Source organism: Monodon monoceros, unplaced genomic scaffold (assembly GCF_005190385.1).
Source record: "Monodon monoceros isolate NGI ecotype Baffin Bay Population unplaced genomic scaffold, NGI_Narwhal_1 Super_Scaffold_16, whole genome shotgun sequence".
NCBI lineage: Eukaryota > Metazoa > Chordata > Mammalia > Artiodactyla > Monodontidae > Monodon > Monodon monoceros.
In genome coordinates this window covers 32,218,012-32,225,849 of record NW_021703772.1, presented here as the reverse complement: position 1 = coordinate 32,225,849, position 7,838 = coordinate 32,218,012, and the positions used below count along the sequence as shown (strand labels likewise).

Genomic DNA, 7,838 nt, shown 5'->3' with positions numbered 1-7,838 from the left:
CTTCTTCAGAGCAGAGACCACTTTTTGTGTTTCTTCATTAGTAGTAGGCATGGTCTCTGCAGGCAAAGCGCTCCTGATGCTGCCAAATCGACATGACGCCTGGTACAGTCACTTGTATTACCTGTGTGTGGCGTTTGTTAATTAATGATAATTACTGTGTTTCATTTTAGAGGAAAGAAGTGAGTTACTGAGAGATTGAGCTGCAGGATGGTGGGAGTGGGCCAAGAGCCAACGCTTGGCTGTTGAACTTGATCTTTATTCATTAAGTGTTTCTCATTATTTCAAGGACAGTTATTACCATTACCATTAAAACTGTTGGTTTCGAGCTAGCATGTATAAATCCAGATTAGAAGACTGATCTCCAGACACAAAAAAGTTTAAAACACAAGAGATGAAACGAGGTCCATGTTAAAAAGTCAGAAATGAACTATTATTATCAGTATTGTGATGTGAACTGAAATGCTAAAAATTACATTGTCATTAATTTATATAACAAAAATAATTGAAAACAGTACCTCACAGCATTGTTTTTCAGCATGAGCACAACTATAATTTTAAAAAATTTTTTTTGCGGTATGGGGTCCTCTCACTGTTGTGGCCTCTCCCGTCGCAGAGCACAGGCTCCAGACGCTCAGGCTCAGCGGTCATGGCTCACGGGCCCAGCCGCTCCGCGGCGCGAGGGATCTTCCCGGACCGGGGCAGAAGCCCGCGCCCCCTGCATCGGCAGGCCTCTCAACCACTGCGCCACCAGGGAAGCCTCCCACAACTACAATTTTATGCAGGATAATTCTCTATTCTTAAGTGCCTCTTCTGTAATTCTAGGAAGACGTGATTTGCAGTGCAGTGAGCAATGCCAATTACCTCGTTTCTCTTGTGGGCTGCAGCTAATGCTTGTCCTCACCATCCTTCTCACTAAGACGTGCAGCAGACATCAGCCACCATTACTGCACAGGCTGTCTGCATCCTTAATTAGCAAATAACACACAGCAGAGCTTAGTGGCAGAGTAGACAATATTTTGCATTTAAAAAAATTGTGGTAAGAAGCAATCCCAAATAATTTGCACAATAGCTTGTGTACTGTGAGCCCAGGACACCACAAGGTCTTAGGGAGCCAAAACCATTTGTCTGATAAAATTTCAAGAATCTAATTGAACATACCCTGCTTGCCTAAGCAATTTGCAATTATGTTTTTGAGTACAAATAGGAATATTTTCAGGGTTATTCCTCATATTTTGATGGTAGCTTTCCAGGTTAATTTACCTTGCCATGGTTGCTTCATGCTGTTTCCTTGGCTGTTTATTTGGCACTTGATGTAATTAGCTGTTGATGGTTCCAGCACAATGAGAGATTACTACTGGATGGGAAAATACCACAACTTAGGTCTTATCGTTGATTTTCTGCTTTGTTGTTTCATCATATCCTCAGGATTCATCTTCGCTATTACTGGGCAAGAGAGTGGTGGAAGTGATTTTGATTTAACGAAAATAAAGGCATTTAAAACTGCAGCAGGGAAGGAAAAGGGAGCTAACATTTATTGAGTACCTACTGTGTTCCAGGTAGTACTCCAGGAGAACTGTCTTGTTTTATCCTTACAACACACCTTTGAGGTCTTTATTATTACCTCTATTTTACAAACTAAAAAATTGAAATTCAGATTATATAATTGCATAATGTCACACCACTCAAAAACAGTGGAGCCAGGATTGGAATCCAAGTTTGTTTAACTCCTATAATTCTGCTTCTTCAAATGATGATAGTACTTTATATTTGTATAGAGTTCTATGGTTTTTAACGTACTTTCCCATATGTTATTGCCTTAATTTTCCCACCAGCTCCATTTGGTATACGCTATTATAAAATTTTACAGATGGGGAAAATGAAGCTCAGGGAGGCTGTGACTTGCCCAAGGTCAAACACATAATAAATAGCAGGGCTAGGACTTGGAGACTTGTGAACGTAAGAGCATCACTTTTTCCATGACACTGCTAAAGACTCAGAGCAAACCAATTCCTATTTAGAAGAATGTAGGTTATTTTGCACTATGTTGTGTGTTTATTTATAACTCTATATTACTATATTCCATGCACTTGGGAAAATAATTTGTGAGAATCACAGCTTAAGACATAGATGTTGTTATACAGTTAAAGCCAAATGGTGAATTAGTGAATTAGAAAAGCTAGGCTAGGGACTTTCCTGGTGGTCCAGTGGCTAAGACTCCACGTTCCCAATGCAGGGGGCCTGGGCTGGATCCCTGGTCAGGGAACTAGATCCCACATGCCGCAACTAAGACCTGAAGCAGCCAAATAAATTAAAACAAAACAAAACAAAAACACTTAGGTTAAGAATACACATTTGTAGTTATGCATAAAAGTAGCAGAAGTTAGATCTGAGGTCAGGCACAAATTGAGGCATCTTCTTATTGAGACACTGATATGGCAGTTAGATACATTTCAGTCTTGTTTAATAAAGGACTCTCTTGCCCAAGAAGACAACTTATTAAAAAGTTGGAGTGAAGAGGGGAGGAAGTTGGGGGAGCAATAGGAATCTTTTTATTAGTTAAATTTTTAAACTCCCCAATCCCTTCTCTTTGACTCCCCCTGTCCCTCCAAAAGATGTTTACCTAATAAAAACATTGGCACTGAGATGTGAATGCCTTCTATCTTAACTTTTCAAAGAGAAACCTATTAACACAATTGGAATTCCAAGTGGTGGTAGGTCCCTGAGAGGTTCTTTTGAGTAGGGGTGGTTTCTGTTGCTCTATGATTGTCCCAGGCAGCCTCATCCCTAAACTTGCCCATAACCCCCCTCAAAATACTCTTTCAACATGCCTTCAGCAACAAATATTTGTTGGGCACAGTTTTTAAAAAGTTTCTTATTATTCTTTTTATTGAGGTGTAGTTGATGTATAATATATGTTTCAGGTGTGCAACATAGTGATTCACAATTTTTAAAGGTTATATTCTGTTTATAGTTATTATAAAATATTGGCTATATTCCCTGAGCTGTACAATATATCCTTGTAGCTTATTTTATACTTAGTAGTTTGTACCTCTTAATCCTCTACCCCTGGGACTTCCCTGGCAGTCCAGTGATTAAGTCTTTGTGCTCCTAATGCAGGTGGCGCAGGTTCAATCCCTGGTCGGGGAACTAAGATCCCACATTCTGTGTGGTGCAGCCAAAAAAGAAAAAAATTAAAAAAAAAAAAATCCTCTACCCCTATCTTGCCCCTCCCCACTTCCCTCTCTCCACTGGTAACCACTAGTTTGTTCTCTATAACTGTGAGTCTGTTTTTTTAATTTAATTTTATTAAAAAATTTTAAAATAAAATTTTAAAAGGTTACTTTCCATTTACAGTTACTATAAAATATTGTATATATTCCCTGTGTTGTACAATACATCCTTGAGCCTATCTTATATACAGTAGTGTATACCTCCTACTCCCCCACCCCTATATTGCTTCCCCCGCCATTGGTAACCTCTAGTTTGTTCTCTATATCTGTGAGTCTGTTTCTTTTTTGTTATATTCACTAGACTGTTGTATATTTCAGATTCCACATATAAGTGATATCATACAGTATTTTTTTTTAACTTTTATTTGCATTTATTTTTTGCAGCATTTATTCCTGGGCCATAAGTTTTTGTTTCTTCAATTTCTTCTGGGATATCTTTTTCTTCTGGGCAACCTCCTCTTCTGGTTTAGGAACAATCTGTTCTTTTTCAGTAAGGGTCATCTCGATGCGGCACGGAGAGCTCATGTATGGGTAGATCCGACCATGAACTCTATAAGTCCTGTGCCGCATCCTGGGGACTTTGTTCACCTGGATGTGCTCAATGACCAGAGAATCTACATCTAAGCCCTTAAGTTCAGCATTACTCTCTGCATTTTTGAGCATATGCAGTAAAAATTCAGCGCTCTTTTTGGGCCACAGACCCTGCGTCCAGCCCCACTGTTTGGCCTGGGCACACCTACCAACTCCACCATTGTAATGATGGAATGGCACACACTGCTTCTTTAAAGAGACATCCTTCAGATACTTGGTGGCATACCCTTGATGGCCTGGGCTGTTTCATGAGTGTTCTTAAAGTGAACACGAAGATTTGAACCTCTCGACTTGCATGATTTTGTGGGATTTTCTGGGTCAAGTGAATAGCGAACCATTTCTAGAGGTCACCTTGAAACGAGTAAGTATAATTCTGTCAACATATTTACAGTAACTTACACGGTTTATGTACTAAACGCTGCCCGCAGCTGCTCAGAGAGTAGTTGTTTTCATGATTAATCCAAAGGTGTCCTAAGAAACGCCATCATCACAGCCATCCTTCTATCCACTGTTTCTTCCCACGTGGAACTACCAGTGACTACAGCAGTGCTGACACTAGACTAGTGACACAGACATCATTCCTTTTACCCTCTCAGGCTGCTGACCAGAAAAGCTATCATACAGTATTTAGTAATATCATACAGTATTTGTCTTTCTCTGTCTGACTTATTTCACTTAGCATAATACTCTCCAAGTCCCTCCATGTTGTTATAAATAGCAAAATTTCATTCTTTTTTATGGCTGAGTAGTATTTTACCATACACACACACACACACACACACACACACACACACACACACACACACATATACCACATCTTCTTTATATTTATCTGTTGATGGACACTTGCTTCCATACCTTGGCAATTGTAAATAATGCTGTTATGAACATTAAGGTGCATGTATCTTTTCAGATTCGTGTTTTTGGATATATACCCAGGAATGAAATTGCTGGGTCATATGGTACTTCTATTTTTAGTCTTTTGAGAAACCTCCATACTGTTTGCCATAGTGGCTGCGCCAATTTACATTCTCAATAACAATGTATGAGGGTCCGCTTTTCTCCACATCCTCGCCAACATTTGTTACTTGTGTTCTTTTCCTTTTCTTTCTTTTTTCTTTCTTTTTTTTTTTTTTTTGCGGTACGCAGGCCTCTCACTGTTGTGGCCTCTCCCGTTGCGGAGCACAGGCTCCGGATGCGCAGGCTCAGCGGCCATGGCTCATGGGCCCAGCCACTCTGCGGCATGTGGGATCCTCACGGACCGGGGCACAAACCCATGTCCCCTGCATTGGCAGGCAGACTCTCAACCACTGCGCCACTGGGGAAGCCCTACTGTGTTCTTTTTGATTATAGTCATTCTGACTGGTGTGAGGTGCTAGCTCATTGTGGTTTTAATTTGCATTTCTCTGATGATTAATGATGTTGAGCATCTTTTCTTGTGCCTGTTGACCAAATATGCATCTTTTTTGGAGAAATGTCTATTTAGTTCTGCCCATTTTTTGATTGGGTTTTTTGTTTTTTGATATTAAGCTGTATGAGCTATTTGTATATTCTGGAAATTAAACACTTGTCAAGCCCATCATTTGCAAATATTTTCTCCCAGTCCGTAGTTTGTTTTTTTTGTTTTGTTTATGGTTTCCTTTGCTGTGCAAAAGCTTTTAAGTTTCATTAGGTCCCACTTGTTTATTTTTGTTTTTATTTCCATTACTGTAGGAGACGGGTCCAAAAAATATTGCTGTGATTTATGTCAAAAAGTGTTCTGCCTATGTTTTCCTCTAGGAGTTTTATAGTATCTGGTCTTACTTTTAGGGCTTTAATCCATTTTGAGTTTATTTTTGTATATGGTATTAGAGAGTGTTCTAATTTCATTCTTTTACATATAGCTTTCCAGTTTTCCCAGCACCACTTACTGAAGAGACTGTCTTTTCTTTATTGTATATTCTTGCCTCCTTTGTTGTAGACTAATTGACCATAAATGTGTGGGTTTATTTTTGGGCTTTCTAACGTGTTCCATTGATCTATGTGTCTGTTTTTGTGCCAGTACCATACTGTTTTGATTACTGCAGTTTTGTAGTATAATCTGAAGTCAGAGAGCATGATTCCTCTGGCTCTGTTCTTCTTTCTCAAATTGTTTTGGTTATTTGGGTTCTTTTGTGTTTCCATTCAAGTTGTAAAGTTCTTTGTTCTAGTTCTGTGAAAAATATATTGGGCACAATTTTTGACAGGCACTGTGCCACTAACACACTGGGGATGTGTTAGTGAGAAAAAAAGACAAACTCTCTTACAGAATATAAGCTCAGGAAGGTAGGGACTATAATATATGGAGTTAGCATTGTTTTATCCAGCAACAACTCCCTTCTCACTTTGCCAAATGACTGTGTACTCCTTTGGACTCACTAAAAAGAGAGAACTAATAGCATGTAAATAATTGTCAGTTTGCAGATGGAATCACTGAAACCACGAATAGAGTATCTGCAGTGGATATTATGTTGCAGTACCTATTTCCTTCTTCTTCCTTCCCTCACTCCCTCCCTCTTTTCCTCCCTTCCCTCCTTCCTTCCTTCCCTTCCTCCTTCTTTCCCTGCTTCTTTTCTTCCTTCCTTCCCTCTCTCCTTTCCTTCTTTCTCTTATTACCACTCAAATTATTCGTGAAAACTGAGATAAATTTACAGAAATTAAGCTCCAGGGAAGACCTTCACTTTGGGTCTAGCTACACAGCATAGACCTCACCCATTTACTAGCTCTGAGGTTCATTTGTTCTACCTGTCAAGTGAGGACAGTTAATAGTTACCTGAAAGAATGCACTACATGTACATAATAGGTGCTCAGTAAATGGAGCTATTATAATCCCAACTATTTAACTATTGAAACTATTTTACTATTAGAATTCTTCATTAAATAATTCATAACCTTTGCAATATTGGAGGTATTTTCTTAAGGCATTATTTCTATAAAGATGATGTTTATAATAATAATTCTGCAATGTATTACTTGCGGGACTTTATTTAGCATATTCATAGCTTAGATTGTTTTGATTGTCCTAGGTAGGTTCTTTCTATACCATTAGCAGGTCAGCTAAGTGGTTGAAAAGTCAATATGTATTTGTAACACATATAATACGGGCAAAATGTACACTTACACGACATAGGAAACTGGGTCTACCTCACCACCTTTGGTCTTGATCATTTTTTCCCCTCATGACACAGTATAATGTGGCCAAATGGTGTGGCTCAGCTGCACTCTCTCAAATACCCTATGTGGTCCACTGTGATATCTTAATGCCCCCAAGTTCAAGGGCAGCTAAGGTTCCAGTGCTTATGTACCAGGTTTGGAGAGTGTCTGCAGAGATGCAAAACATCTATGTTGGTGGCCCTAATTCATTAAACTTTTTGCATGATTTAGAAAAAGAGAGAGATCCTATAGTACCCAAATCAAATTAAACTGAATCATAAGAAACAACTAAAATTTGTGGGCCATTCCCCAATAACTACACAGCTGTCAGGTGTGTTTGTAGGTTTTGCTGAGTCCAGTTTGGCTCTCAGACCCAATGTTTTGGCTCCCACATAAGTTAATTCTCATCAGAGGATGTGTTCTTATTAATTGAAAATGTTCTTTAAAAGGTGATATGCGTAAATGCAAGAAAAAAATCCCAAATGATTTTTCTATATGCTTTTTATAGTTCTTTGGGGAAACATGCTAAGTGTGACCATACAGTAAATATTACTAAATACAAACATTCCAAGTCTTTTTTTCCTTCCCAGTAAGATTTTACATTTACTTGAATAATGCTGCTGTTGTTCAAAATAGGTTTAGAATAAGCTTCAGGGCCTTTAGCATTTTCTTTGAAATGTCCTTGGTTGTGGAAAATCTTCATCTTTCAAAGATGGATGTGATTTCCAAAAACCACCAACGGTCACTTGGAGCCAGTTCTGGGTAATCAAGCTGGATAATTCCACTTGAGGTTAAAACAAAACAAAATGTGGTAATTATGTTAAATTCTGATAAAAGATTACAATA

The 7,838-nt window shown here is 38.7% G+C and overlaps 1 non-coding gene and 1 pseudogene across 1 annotated transcript; both read right to left on the bottom strand.

Moving 5' to 3' along the window:
- Nucleotides 1-3,617: 3,617 nt before the first annotated feature.
- LOC114897040 lies at nt 3,618-4,159 on the bottom strand (annotated as a pseudogene).
- Nucleotides 4,160-4,248: 89 nt separating this feature from the next.
- On the bottom strand, nt 4,249-4,314 carry LOC114897321. Its single transcript, XR_003794050.1, has one exon. It is a non-coding gene; the product is annotated as a small nucleolar RNA SNORD58 (small nucleolar RNA).
- Between the last annotated feature and the right edge of the window lie 3,524 nt (nt 4,315-7,838).